This window comes from Leptonychotes weddellii, chromosome 4 (assembly GCF_054177405.1).
Source record: "Leptonychotes weddellii isolate Sample4059 chromosome 4, ASM5417740v2, whole genome shotgun sequence".
Classification (NCBI taxonomy): domain Eukaryota; kingdom Metazoa; phylum Chordata; class Mammalia; order Carnivora; family Phocidae; genus Leptonychotes; species Leptonychotes weddellii.
Genome location: NC_138372.1, coordinates 91,997,648 through 92,013,202, shown reverse-complemented (window position 1 = coordinate 92,013,202; position 15,555 = coordinate 91,997,648). Strand labels below are relative to the sequence as shown.

General features: G+C 40.7%; 1 protein-coding gene across 1 annotated transcript in view; it reads left to right on the top strand.

Annotated features, from left to right (window-relative positions):
• Nucleotides 1–15,555, top strand: part of WARS2 (tryptophanyl tRNA synthetase 2, mitochondrial) — an 86,456-nt gene that overhangs the window by 24,952 nt on the left and 45,949 nt on the right. The window lies entirely within an intron of this gene.

The window sequence follows — 15,555 nt, the reverse complement described above, 5'->3', positions numbered from 1 at the left end:
CATAACAAAGTGCCACACGCCAGATAGTTTAAAACAACAGAAATTCATTCTCTCACAGCTCTGGTAGCGAGGGCCACGCTCCCTCTGAAGTCTCTAGGGAAGGATCCTTCCTTGACTCTTCCAGCTTCTGGTGGCTCCCTGCAATCCTTGGCATTCCTTGACTTGTAGCTACATCCCTCCAGTCTCTGCCTCCCATGTCACATAGCTTTTCCCCTCTGTTTCTCTCCTCTTCTTATAAGGACACCAGTCATTGGATTTAGGGCCTACTCTAATCCAGTATGACTTCTTCTTAATTGACTACATCTGCAGAGGTCCATTTCCAAATAAGGTCACATTCTGAGGTTCAAGTGGACATGAGTTTTAGGGAGATATATTCAACCTATGACACCAAGCAATGGAAATACTGTACATTTAATCGTATCTCGAATAATGTCAATTGTCACATACTTTTTTTTTTTTTTTGCATTTTGGGCTTTAAATTATACATACTAAAGATTACTCTTGTGGTTTCAGTGGAATGTGATATTGGCTTCTAGTGCTAGAATAATTAGTGAAAAATAACATGTCATAAAATGTTAAATTTAAACATTAACCCAAAATTTCTCATAGGATTTCTCACATGCTTAATTAAGGCTCATTCATGGAGATATGTGCCCCTACCCTGTCTAAGTAATTTACATGTGTGTGAAGTCCAATTATGAAGGATTTTATACACTAAATTCAGGTGTTTGGATTTGACCCTGTAGGAAAGGAAAAACCAGTGGAGATGCACTATTTCAAAAAGATATTTCAGGTGGTCAGATCAAAGCTACTGAACAGATGAGATGAGTGGGGTTTAGACCACATTGATGGGGGTGGGGAAGTAAAATGTATTGGGTAACATCCTGATGACTTAGTAATTGATTAGATGATGTTAATAATAATAGCTAATTTTTTCCAGCTTTATTAAGATATAATTGACATATAACATTGTATAAGTGGAAGGTGTACAACATGATGATTTGATATGTGTAAACACTGAGAAAAGATAACCACAAGAAGGTTAGTTAAGACATCCGTCACCTCACATCATTATAACTTTTTGTCTGTGCTGAGAATATTTAAGATCAATCACAGGTAATATTTAGTGAGCATTTTCTATGTGTGAAGTACCATTGTAAGCACTTTTTGTGTACCAGTTTATTTAATTATTGCAATAATCCTATGAAGTAGTGCTATTAAAATTTTGATTTCACATGACGGAACTGAGGCACAACTTCTTGTCAAAGATCACCAACCTAGTAGTGGGAGGAGCCAGGATTTTAATCCACAGAATCTGGTGAGCCAAAAGAAGGAATCAGGGGTGACTCTTGAGATTGGGAGACTGAGTAGAAGGTTGTGTCATTAGCCAGGACTGAGATACAGAAACGTAGCAGATCTGGGGCCGGGTGGGGTAGGGAATTTTGACTGGAAGGTTGTGAGTCAGTACATTTGGTTTTGGATGTAATAATAAGTTGGAATAGCTGCGGGTGGGAAATCCAAATGGATATGTCCAATAGATAGTTGTAGTAAGTACTCGACCAATATTTGTTAAAATCAATCTTTTAAATGTGTTCAATCGATTTTCTTTTTGAAAATACTGTTTTAATGTATACGGTACGCAAGCTGTAGTAAAAGATAGGGAAAAATCAGTGATCCAGTCTCCCAGCTCCTACAAAAGGAAGAGTAGTACTTTTAACAGGGTGAAATTCTTTGTGATAGCGTCTCCTCACGTAGTCCTCTTTACATTAAATTGGGAAGGTAAATGACTATCCTGCCTGGAACTTTGTGACATTTTTCAGCCAAGTGGAAAGAGGAGAGGCATTCGTGAATTATTTGTACCCACCCGATCTATCATGAGAAGATTTCCTTCCTTACCAACTCCCCTCCCGCTCCCACCCTTTGCTCCAGCATTCCGCCAAATATGCCCCTTGCCTTGCTCTAACCGCGGGGTATTCCAGTTCAAACCCAGAGGTTTACGGGAACTGCTTTTGTTGAGATCGTGAAAGAAAGAAAGGCCTGTGAATTCTCTTTGCGAAGCACCGCCTGTTTTCTGTGTCAGTTCAGTCTCATTAATCAGCACTGCAGCAAGGTAGACGTTGTGCTGTGTATTTTACTGTCCCTAGCTCAGCAGCGCCTGCGTTTCTGCCCCCAGGCCGACGCATTGGGGAAAAAGAGGGAGGGAAACCATCAATCTTCCCAGTTGTACATGTCAGCAGTGACTCCTTCCCCCTTCCTGTTGGCTGTCTCTCTCACCACCTGTGTTTAGAATTAGCATTGGAGCTGTTGCCCAGATGAATAAGAACCACTGTCCCTGTCACCTGCCCTGGTACGGGCCACCACTTCTGAATGAAAACAAGGAGTACATAAGGCAATTCTCTTTGTATTGTGAACAGTGCAGGAGAGAGAATCACACATGCCCTTAGAAGTTCTTTAAAGCCTAAAATTCAAGCAGATTTGGGGTCATACATTCTAAAGGTTGCATCATTTATGGGATCCGAGGGGTAAAAGCAAATAGTTTTTGGTGCCTTGCTGTATTTTCAGAGTCTCCCTCTAAGTGTATACAGCTGAGGTTGATCTAGCTAGGTTCAAGTCCACTATTCACTAAGTATGCCCTATTCACTGAACCCTTCTGTACCTCAGTTTCTTCATCTGTGAAACAGAGATGATAATACTACCTACCTCATAGGGCTTTTTGTGAGGATTAAATGAGATAATACATTCATAGCTCTTGCTATAGTACTTTGCACATTATAAGCACTCAATCAATACATGTTAGCCGTTAATTATCATTGTTTACTTCATCATTCAAATAATAAAACTGAGGTTCAGAGAGATTAAATAATTAGTGCAAGTCATAGGAGGCACGGAAGGGATTTGAACCTGGCATTGCCCCACCCCCCAAATTTGTGCCCTTTCTGTTTGACTACATTGGTTTATTTTTAAAGATTGATTTATTTATTTATTTGACAGAGAAAGAGAGAGCACAAATAGGCAGAGTGGCAGCCAGAGAGGGAGAGGCAGGCTCTCTGCTGAGCAGGGAGCCAGACGTGGGGCTCGATCCCAGGACCCCAGGATCATGACCTGAGCCGAAGGCAGCTGCTTAACCAACTGAGCCACCCAGGCGCCCCTGTTTGACTACATTGTTTCCATCCAGTTCCATCTTAAAAAATAACTCATGTGCAAGCTTAATAAATCACTTGACTTTATTTATGTCTTTATTTCCCATCAGGTAAAATGAGAATGGTATTAACAGACATTCCTGTTAGGACAAGCCTCTTATAATTACCTGTTGATTAATATCATCAGGTTGTATGCACAAAAACTCTTAAAAATTTGGCTACAGAAAATGTTCTTGCCCTTAAAAAGTTAAGACAATGCAAAAGTAGCAAAAAGGAGGTCATTACGCCCATGGCCTGGGGTCACAATCACTATTGTTTAAGTGTGTATTCTTCTTCCTTGTCAGAATTCATTTATTTAACAAACGTTTATATAGAACCCTGCTGGGCCAAGCCTTGTTCTCCAACCTCCAGGGGGCTGCTATTATTATTCCCTTGTTACCGATGGGGAGGTTCTGTGACTTGCACAAGGAGACACACCTACTGCACTGCAGAGCTGGCCTCGAACTCAGCATCTGGCTCAAGTCAGGCCCTTCACCCACTCTGGACTCTCAGTACTTATATTCGTATCTCTTCCACAGGATTCCATCTCATAAAAATACAACTGTGACCTATTTAATATTCCTCCTACTGATGGACATTTAGTTGCTTGTGGCTCTCTCGTTATTAAATAATGGAGGGAATGGCAGGTATCCTTACGGTCTTGTATAAGTATTTCTTTAGGACAGGTTTCTATTCATTGAATGGTTACGTCAAAATATATAAACACTTAAATTTTGACCTCCATAAATGGCCAGGTAACTTATGGAGAGCTTACTACATGCCAGGCACTAAGCACTTTACACTAATAAACATACCACACTCCCCTCCCCCCAGTCACCCATTTTATAGACACTCAAGGCCATATAAGTAGTAGGGCTAGGACTTTAACCCCAGGCAACCTGGTGCAAGCCTGCTTGTTACCATGGTTAATAACCAACCAAGTCATCATAGTCCCATTTTACTGCTTGACATTGTCATTTTTCTAATTTATTCTAAAGTCGATATAACTCTCTGGGCTGACAGAAGGGTCTGAACTGAAGCCAATGTGTTTGCAACAACCCCAGGATTGTGTCAGTCGACAGGTTGGATGAAGAGAAAAGGGAGCCATGGGTGGCTGGAAAGGGAGACCTCTTTCTCTTGGTAGTGGTCAGGACAGCCAAAGAGACTCTTTTTTGGAAAGGACTATCTTTATGCCAGGGAAATAAACTTAGAAATTTTTTATTCTCCATTGGTAGTGTGACCCCTTGTAAGAAATTCACACTCTGTCTCTCTCAACAGTTCAGAACACTTGAGTTAGTCATGGAGTTATTTCCTGCACTGGGTCTAAGAATTTCTGGCATTTCCACGTCATGTAGCCAACACCACCTGTTGCTTGTCCAGGTTTTGGTCAGCTGAGTCCCCATAAGACTTACCAACAATGCTTGAGTGTTGAATTCAGACTCTCTCATAGGGATCAGAAGGAGTTAAGAGTTTTCCAGGCAGGAAAATGGGTAGAAAAGAGCATTCGAGGCAGAGATCACTTTTTATTCTATCCATTACAATTCTGATGTCAACACCTTCTTAAGTGGGATTATTTTCTTGGTAAAGGCCAGGCTGCATATGCTTCCTGAATCCCTGAGCCGTACGGATTTATGGACCCCGACATTGCCAAGTAAGTCTACCTAGGCATCAAAGATGGTGTGCTTACTTGTTACAGGTGTCTTTTCTCACCAACATAGAGGCTCTAACCACACCTTCATGTTCTGCTAGGCTTCCTGGCTACCAGATGTGAGATCAGGACTGCCTGATGCCCAAATGGCCTTTGAACAGGAATTAATACATAACCATCTAAAGGGTTTTATTACCTCAAAATGTAAATTATAAGCAAATGAACTTATTTTTCACATTTTTACAGTGTGTGGGTGTGTGTGTGTGTTTCCTAGCAGGTTGGCAGCTTTGGAGAATAATTATGTAGTAGTTGGCTCCGAACAGTGTTTTTTCAATCTTGGCCACACCGTAGACTCACCTGGGGAGCTTTTAAACCTCCCAGCGCTCACGCCAAATCCCAAGCTGATTAAATCTGAATCTCTGAGGATGGGACCAGGCATCAGTATTTTCTAAAGCTCCCAGGTGATGACTGTGAGGCCAAGATTGGGAACTGTTAGCTTAGAAGTTCTCTTCTTTCTTTTTTTTTTTTTTGTCCATAGCGTTTTCATCTGTACTTCATTTAGATCTGATATTGGTGCCCCCAAAAGCCTCTCAAACTGGGACAATCACCAGAATCACTTGGAAGGCTTATCGAAGCCCAGATCGCTTAACTCTTATTTCTTCTGGGATAAGTCCACTCTTAGCATTTCTGAGTTAGGAGGTCTGGGTGGGGACCCAGGAGTTTGCATTTATGACGGTTCCCTGTTACGGTGATGTTGCTGGTACCAGAGAACACATGGTGACAACATCCTCTCTAGTATCTTCCTTCCACCTTCCCTCTGCTCTTCTCTTTCCCAGCAGTGGCGGCCAGGGCACCTGCCTCCAGGGCGGCCCACACTGTCAATATTCACCTTAGGAAATGGATGCTTGAGCAAGCTTTAGCATACTGCCCCACCTCCAAGTCCTCTTGCAATCTAATTTTTTAAAAGTCCACTCCTCATGCAAATGCAACCTCCTCCTTATTCCAGATCACTCACCTTAAGCCCCTTGTACATCAAAATCAGACGCACCACTGGGTGGGGTTTTGGTGTCACAAAGTGGGTCTTTGATTTCGCTTTCCCACAGAAACAATTTTATGAATGGTGTTTAGGTAGAGTTGAAATGGTGATGTTAAAATCATTTGTCAGGAATACTGTGGGCTCAGTAAGGCTTCAATGGACTGCCTTCCAGGAACTTAACCAGCACTTAAAGAATTGAGTTTTCTGAGTTTCAGAAAACCAATTTTCAAACGAACCCTTAGAACATAACTTGTTTAGGAACTAACTATAACTGGAACATTTGGTTCATTTTGTTTATAGTTATTTTGCCCTTTCCATTTTGGAGCCAAAGTGGGGCGGGGGAAGACTTATCATTCATTCCACTAACATTTATTAGGTGCTCACAATGTACTTGGCACTGCTGTATACGGGGATATAGAGATGAAAAAGACAGCCCCTGCCCTAGAGGAGCTCGTATTCTAGGTGGGAAAATATTTTCTAAGCAAATAAGAAAATATTTACCAAGTTGCCAGTGTGATATGTGCCATAATGAAGAATGAATGAATGAAGGAGGGGTCTCTTCTGCCCTGGGGATGGGGGAGACAGACAATGGGAGGGGTCGGAAGGAGAGAGGGAGAGAGAGGTAGGAGGAGAGGGGGAGGGAAGGAGAGAGAGAGGAAGAGAGAGGAAGAGAATGGGGGAGGGGGATGGGGGGCTGACTCTGTGTGTGTGTGTGTGTATGTGAAGAGAAGACGTGTTTAAGAGGTTTAGAATCAGGGATAGATTGTTAGACCTTGAAGACCCAGGGGATTTGCCCAGCAGAGAAGGGGGTGAAGGGCATCCAGGGTGATGGAACTGTCTGAATGCACATTGGTGATGAGCTCTAAAGGACTGGCAAGTAACCAGGTCAGCTCCTCACGTAGGATGATGGAGGACGACTGGGAAGGGCATTTCTGGCCACACCAAGTTTGAACCTTAACGCAGAAGAAGGGAGAAGACTGCATTGTTATCTCAGACTTTCTTTTTAAAAGAACTTTCTTCTCCTGTATTTTTCCCACTATCCTGAGAAACAGACAACTTCTTATTTTCAACAAAATATTAATACTTAGAAAATGTCTTGAATCCAGTGGTGTTCAAACCTGTGCTCTGGGAAGCCCCCTCAGAGGCTGGCTGGGGTGAGGGCAGAAGAGCCGACAGGGCCACTCTCCCTCCTTCCCGTTAGCCACCTGCTTTACGCAGCTTTTCTTTGGGCTGCTTTACATGTTGGGCACACCTAGGGAGAATATTACATTTGAGGGGCGCCTGGGTGGCTCAGTTGGTTAAGCATCTGCCTTCGGCTCAGGTCATGATCCCGGGGTCCTGGGATCGAGCCCCGCATCCGGCTCCCTGCTCAGTGGGGAGTCTCCTTCGCCCTCTGCCCCTTACCACCTCGTGCTCTCTCTCTCTCTCTCTCTCACACACACACATATAAATAAATAAAATCTTTAAAAAAAAAAAGAATAGTACATTTGAAAAAGGGTACATAACTTAAAAAGAAAGGCTTTAAAATCACCGTAATCTACTCCTCACACATTTCCTAATAGTCTGAGGACTCTGATGTGCATAGCCAAATCTCTCCTTTGCGAGCGAAAAGATAATGTTCTCGGACAATCAGCTGCGGATGGGACATCAGGCAGGCACTGATGTGGCTGGGTGACCAGTGACAGTGGTTAGGAGGTAAGCCTTCAGTTGGCCGCAAGAGGTAATGAGAAACTCATTTCTCCCCAGGATGATCTCATACTTTAAGATCGACGTTTGCATTTTCTTATGAGGAAAAACTGATCTTTTCTTAAGCATTTCAGGTTATTCTTTACACTTTTAAAAGTTTAGTACTTCTTGATCTCTTGCCAGTGTTTCCTGCTCCATTCAACATAAAAATACAATGTGCCGTGGTGGTTAGGATGTTTATGTCAAAAATTTGACCCTTGCTGCTTTGGTTTGTTTATTTTTATTTTTTTTCCCCTTGCTGATTTGGTTTAGCAAGTGGAGTTATCATTAGGAATTAAAAATATTTCTTACCACATATCACATTATGTATAAGTATTTGTCATCTTCAGATAATATGCTAATTTAGTATTAATCACCTTTCCAATGAAAACTTAAGAGACTGGCCAGTTTATTCTGTACATACATATAACCTTTGCATTTAAATATAGCTTAGCCACCCTGAGGTGACAGTGACAATGCAATCTTTCCTGGGAGCCAAAGTCCCCAGACTTTGTATTGTGTGTCATTTCTGTCTGATGGGGAGACATCCACTGAGCTGCCATTTAACATGTAGGGAAAAGAAACAAAGAAGACCCGAAGAATATAAGCCCAGAGATATGTTGAGGTACAAACGAAATAGCTACAGAAGAAAAGACCATGGTCAACGTCCAAACTTCGGGAAGAGTGTTCTGTGGTCTGTGGCAGAGCTTTGGGGTTCTGGATTCTGGTCCCAGCTGTACCAGTAGCTGTGTGCCCTTGGCCTTTTGGTAAACAATCTCTGGGACACACTTTGTCCTTCTGAGAAGCCTGTGTGGGGAGGGGAGGTGTTGGTGGGCTGAGGGTGCTTAAAGGCCAGGCCAACCTCGAGGTGAAGGCGTTCTACTTGGGCTGCAGCCCAGTGTGGAGGAAGGGAGCGAGCCGGAGTCAGCAGCAAGAGCTCAGCTCTGGGTCTGACCCCCTGCCTGTGATTTCCCCGGGCAGTATCCTTCCCTAGAAGGTAAGGCCAGTAACTCCAAGTCCATCAAGCGAGGTAAGGTACGTGCAAGTGCCCAGGAGTGTTTCCGATTGCCGCAGTCCATGCCAAGAAGGAAAATAAATGTGCATGAGCCTTCCTTGCATCACAGGGTGGGAGGACCACACAGAGCACACAGGACAAATAGACGCACAGCTCTTGAAATGTGGAAGAGGCTTAAATAAGTCTGTAGGAAACTTTTAAAAAAATTTTTTTTAAAAATTTTATTTATTTATTTGACAGAGAGAGACACAGCAAGAGAGGCAACACAAGCAGGGGGAGTGGGAGAGGGAGAAGCAGGCTTCCCACGGAGCAGGGAGCCTGATGTGGGGGCTCGATCCCAGGACCCTGGGATCATGGCCTGAGCCAAAGGCAGACACTTAACGACTGAGCCACCCAGGCACCCCCAGGAAACTTTTTTAAAAGTCAAGTTTATTCCTTTTCAACTCTTGCACAGCCTAACAATATTAAGTGTTTATCATCTGTGCCCTTAAGGGACTCACAGATGACTGGGTTCATCACTTCTTTCTGATTTTTTCTTTTTAAAATAATTTTTTCCCTTCAGTTTTAATTATCAGCTTACATATTGCCTCTTGTTTGGGGGTGATATAAGACTGACTTTTTCTTATATTGAATTAATATTTACTATACTGATTCCCAGGTCTGAGCATCTGGTTTCATTTCTAAGCAGAAATGAACCCATTTTTCTTGGTGCTGAGTCAGCATTTTCTCCCCAGACCCAGGGCTCTGGAACTTTCTGGAAGAAAGAGCTGACTGTGGTGGAACAATGCTGAGCCGTTGCCAAAGAAAGCTTCAGAGGAGCAGCACCTGGGTCCTCCCAGCCAGGGCTGAGGTGCTGTTTTTTTATGCTGAGTCTCCTCTGTTTCAGCTAGTAAATCACTAATTGGTAGGAGAGGCATTTAAAACAACAACAACAAAAACAAAAACATTGAAATGTTCAAAGAGCCTAGGATTGAAATAGTAGGGTGTCATATATGATAAAATTGGGAAACACAGAGAGCTAAGGAGTGAGAATCTGAAGATGTATTTTTACTTATATACAATTAGAAGAATAAATAGACTTACAGAAAGAGATTTTCGGCCCCATTAGTTAATAATGGTGGTTGCTTTTTTTTTTTAAATCATACTCTGTGAGAACATGCCCTTTATGGAACCAGTTAGACACAGTGGTTGTTCAGCCAAGGCTTTGGTGCACCGTTGACTGTAGTTAAAACAGGTGAGCTGAATGCCCAGTTGATGTTACAGCTGGCTACAGGCAGGCCTTGGTAATAAGAGTCTTGAAATTTGTACTTGAAACCTTTGGTTCCCAACACTGTACCCAAGCTGAAAGTGTCTCAAAGCTAGTAGGCAGCCTCCTTTTGGTGTATTTTATTCACTTGGAATTAAAGACAGAAGCTCTTTCTAGCTAATCACAAAAATTATCTTTTGCTAGAATTAGCAGCTTCCTATTTTTCAATTGCTTTTGGGTGCAGTAATTAAAATGAAGGTAATCATGAATTTTGGATCTGCTTCGTACCTTAAGACAGGACTGGTGTTAGTCTGTCAGATTGCTAAGTCTGTTGTCCCTTTGATTTGCACACCCACCCTCTCTTCTGGAATAGATCAAATCCCTGGTGGCTGGTGTTGCCCCTTGGTAATGCTGTTTCTGTTACAAAATGAGCCAATGAATATGTTGACTGAAGTGGCATTTGTTCAGGAAATAGCGCCTGAAGTCAAAACGGAGCCCTATTTTGTAAAATACTCCTTTTTTATCCTCTGCACTGGGATGGGTTTGGAGGTTGATGCTCCAGATGCCCCTACGAGTGAGTGCCTGTGGGCTAGTCCTGAAGCTCTTTTCTTTGTGGCTCGCCTCCTGTCCACTGGGAAGCCCATGCTCCTCTCATTTTCATTCTTTTCTAGCTCTAGTGCTTTTGAACACAGAACCCCCATCCTCCCACCACCCAAACTCCACATTCCAGCCCCGTGATTTCACGGTACCAGGCAGAGCTCCCCTGCCATGCCGGCAGGCTGCCTGCTGACTCGTACAGGGGGACCAGATGGGAACATAAACTCGCTGCAGAAGAGCAGGATGCTCTCTGTATATTTTTAAGACCAGGAATCCAGTTCTCATTTAGAGGCTGTATTTTTTTTTAATAGCTCCTTGAAAATTGAACAAAACAGTTCTTGTTGCTCTTATTTCTTGATAACATCATTCCCTCTGCATGGATGTATAGAATCACAGAAACTAGAGAATGGAAAAGATATATTAGATCATGTCTAGGCTGTTCCCAGTGGTTACAGTTCTTTTTTTCCCACACTCTGTACTCTGTAGTGCTTTTCTCAAGAATTAGTTTTTCCATTTCTCCTGGGGAATAATTCCTTAGTTTGACCATGGAGGAATGTATGTGCAAATATCCATAGTCTTTTTTTTTTTTCCAGCCTGATATTCCTATTCTTCATAACCCTTTACATTAGCATAAACAGCCCCTCTTCATCCTAAGTCAAGTATTTCTGGATGGTATTTTTTTTTTCTCTTCCATTTATTAAGTTCAGAGCTTGTTTTTCTGCTTTGCTTTCTCTCTTCATCAATCAGTCCCTAAAGCCCATTAATCATTTTTTTTACCTCGCTGAAAGCTTCTTTGCTTATTCCCATATCAGGAACCCAGGGCTGGTTGAGGTCCCAAAGAAGCCTCACTGATATGTGCTTATTCTATCCTCTCTCTCTATCTCTCTCATCCCCCACCCCCAGCCTCAGTTCGCAACCACAAACTGTTTTCTACAAAATATTTCTAAATTATGATTTGGGGAATTAGTCATATTAGTCATTGCAAGGCTGTGTGTGTGTGTGTGTGTGCACGCATGTGGTTTTAAGTGGTAAGATTATATTTGTCCTCAGTTACTTAAAAGATATTTTTCATATCCTTGGAGCCACAAATCTTTCAGGTCTCCTGAGTGCTTGGATTGAGTATAATTTGGACCATGGAGCTATGATGCATCAGTAGAATGTAGCATTCTGTTTTAGAGCTGTCATCTCAGAAGTAAAGAGGAAAATATGCAGATATGGGGAAAACAGACTGTATTTGTAGGATTTAGGATTCTTGGGGAAAGGGAAAGGCAAAATTTAAATAGCCTTGGCCTGCACATACCTAAAGAAGATTAGCTCTTAGAAGCTAGTGTTGGGTATATAGACTTTTTATTATGTCACTTTCTTTTTTTTTGTATCTCAATTATATTGAGTTATAATTGACAAATGAAATTGTAAGACTTATTTTGCTTAGGATAATACCCTCTGGTTCCATCTACATCATTGCAAATGGCAAGATCTCATTTTTTTGGTGGCTTTTATCATATGATCTCACTGATATGTGGAATTTAAGAAACAAAACAGAGGATCATAAGGGAAGGGAGAAGAAAATAAAACAAGATGAAATCAGAGAGGGAGACAAATCATAAGAGACTTTTTTTTTTAAGATTTTATTTATTTATTTGACAGAGAAAGAGACAGTGAGAGAGGGAACACAAGTAGGGGGAGTGGCAGAGGCAGAAGCAGGCTTCCCGCCGAGCAGGGAGCCCAATGAGGGCCTCGATCCCAGGACCCTGGGATCATGACCTGAGCCGAAGGCAGACGCTTAACGACTGAGCCACCCAGGTCCCAAAAGACTCTTAATCATAGGAAACAAACTGAGTGTTGCTGGAGGGTAGAAGGGGCAGGGGGATGGGGTAATAGGGTAATAGACATTAAGGAGGGCACGTGATGTAATGAATACTGGGTATTAGATAAGACTGATGAATCACTGACCTCTACCTCTGAAACCAGTAATACATTATATGTTAATCAACTGAATTTAAATTAAAAAATAAAAAAATAAAGAAAAAAGAAATTGTAAGATATTTAAAGTGTACATCACAGTGATTTGATATACATATGTGAAAGGGCTCCCTCCGCCTGGTTAATTAACACACCATCACCTTAGGTGTTTATCTTCACTTATTTGTTTGTTTTGGGTGAGAATATTTAAGTTCTCCTCTCTTAGCAAATTCTACTTATACAATACAGTGTTATTAACTATAATCACCATGTTTTACCTCAGATCCTCATATGCTATATGGCTTCCTGGTTTGGGGGACCTAATATTATAAAAACACCCAAAGCAATCTATAGACTCAATGCAATCTCAATCAAAAATCCTAACAGTTTTTTGTTTTGTTTTTTTTCCTCTTGGAACTTGACAAGGTGATTCTAAAATGCATAGGGAAGGGATGCCTGGGTGGCCCATTTGGTTAAGAGTCTGCCTTCGCCTCAGGTCATGATCCCAGGGTCTTGGGATTGAGCCCCGCGTCTGGCTCCCTGCTCAGCAGGGACCCCGCTTCTCCCTCTGCCACTCCCCCTGCTTGTGCTCTCTCTCTCTGATAATAAATAAATAAATAAATAAATAAATAAATAAATAAATAAAATCTTTTAAAAAATAAAATGTATAGGGAAATATAAAAAGCCAAGGATGGGTGAGCTAATTCTTAAAGATGAAAGTAAAAAAATTTGCTCCCAAGACTTACTAAAAAGGCACTGTGGTACTGATCAGAGATAGACACACAGACCGATGGGACAGAATAGAAAGACCAGATACGGACACAAGCATAAAGAGATGCTTGATTTATGACAGAAGTGACGTTCAAGAGTAATGGTCAAAGCCAACCTTTTCCATAAATGGCACTGGAACAATCTGATATCTCCATATGGGGGGAAAGAAAGAAAAGGAATTGGATGCCTACCTTACACCATATGCAAAAAACTCCAAATGGATACAGACTTAAATGTCAAAGATAAAACTTTAAAGCATACTCACACATGCATATACATATGCTTTATATATGCTTTGTATATGTATATATGTATAAACACTCTTATGTTCATGACCTCAAGGTATTGAAAGAGTTCTTGTATGCCATAAAAATCTCTAGTCAAAAATTATATATTTGGTAAAATTAAGGATATCTCTTCATTAAAAGATAACATAAAGAAGACAAATAGCTACACAATGAGAGAATATATTGGTCATACATGTAATTGATAAACTATTAGTATCCAGGATATATAAAAATACCTAAATCAATAAAAAGACAATCCAATCTGAGAAAAATAGGCAAAATAACTTAAGTAGGCTCTCCACAGAAGAGGAAATAAAAATGGCCAATAACCATGAGAGTTCTCAACTTCTTTAATAATCAAAGAAATGCAATTAAACCATCATGAGATTCCACCTCGTATCCACCACATTAGATCAAAATAAAAAAACTGGCAGTGTTGATGAGGATGAGGAGCAACAGAAATTGATGGTAGAAATTGCAATATGTTACATATTTTGGAAGGGTTTAGCACACTGTAGTACACTTGAAGATACATAATGCATACCTTAGGACCCAGCAATTAGGTATATACACTAGAAAAAGTTGATGCACAGAACACAAAGATACATGTATAAAAATGTTCTTTTTTTTCTCTCCATAAGTTATTTTTAGAAACTGGCAAGCCTACAGGAAAGCTGCAAAATTAATACAATGAATTTCATAAAGCCTTACTGGATAGTAGCTAGTGGAAAGAACATACATGGGCTTTGAAGTAAGTGAAATTGGCTTGATATCCCAACTTCACCACTTACTAGCTGTGTGACCATGGGCAGTCTCTAAAGATCAGCGAGCCTCAGTTATCTCATCTGTAAATCAGAGGTAATAAAATGCCTACCATATTGGGTATTGTAAGGATTAAACACATTAATGTATACCAGGCCGTGAGCATAAATGCCTACAACATAGTTGTCCAGCAAATTATGGCTGCCATTATTAATATTTTGTTGCTGTTAAAAATGATGGCTCATTTTATTTCTTCAGAACCTCTTAATGACAGCACATTTACTGATACATATTCATTTTTCATGTTTCACTACAGAATGCAAAATGATTCAAGAGAGAAATAGCATTTTTTTCATCCTGTATTACATTTTTCCTTCTCATTTTCCTATTACAACTTCAATATTAGAAAGTACAAACCAGTAGGAAAACATGCCCTTAACAAAAATGTTTTTATAATTTAAAAAAATTATACAGAATTAAAAAACTCCCTTTGAAGAAATAAAAGTATGATTTAACAAAAGTAAAAGGAAACTGAAGCACAAAAAAGTTAAATAACTTGATCAAGAAGCAATATTTAATTAATCTTAATAACTTGATCAAGAAGCAATATTTAATTTAATTAATCTATTTCTAATAGAGAAATAGATTGTAGAAATAGAGTGTAGGTTTTCTAATTTCTAGCCCAAGATCCTACACACTAAGTTGTAATATCAGCAATTATTTCTAAAGAAAACTGAATTAAGTAAATAGCAGTAGCCTTCAGCCCTAATGCTGTGACTTCCTTGCCTTAACTACAAAATGAACGAAATCACATGTAAAACCCTCCAGGCCCCTTTAATCTCCAGTGAAATTTGATTCTGTGTCTGAAGTCTTTCTCACTGACCCCCAGATCCACAGTCATCTTTTCCTCTTGGGAACTCTGCCTGTACCCCACTGTTTATGTTTGCAAACTGCTTATGATCATGTTGTCACGCTGTACTGTTACATATCTCTTCGTAAACCTATCCTCTATCTCCAATTAGATTGCACTGCTTGGGGTTGCAGACTTTCTTATGTGCCTTTGTATTTATACGTTTTTGAGTGAAAAAAAAAAATCCAGAACTCAGAGAGGGAAACAAACCATGAGAGACTCTGGACTTCAGGAACCAAACTGAGGGCTACAGAAGGGAGGTGGGTGGGCAGATGGGGTAACCGGGTGATGGGTATTAAGGAGGATACATGTGGTGATGAGCACTGGGTGTTATATGCAACTAATGAAACATTGAACACTACAACAAAAACTAATGATGTACTATATGCAGGCTAACTGAACATAACAAAAAGAAAA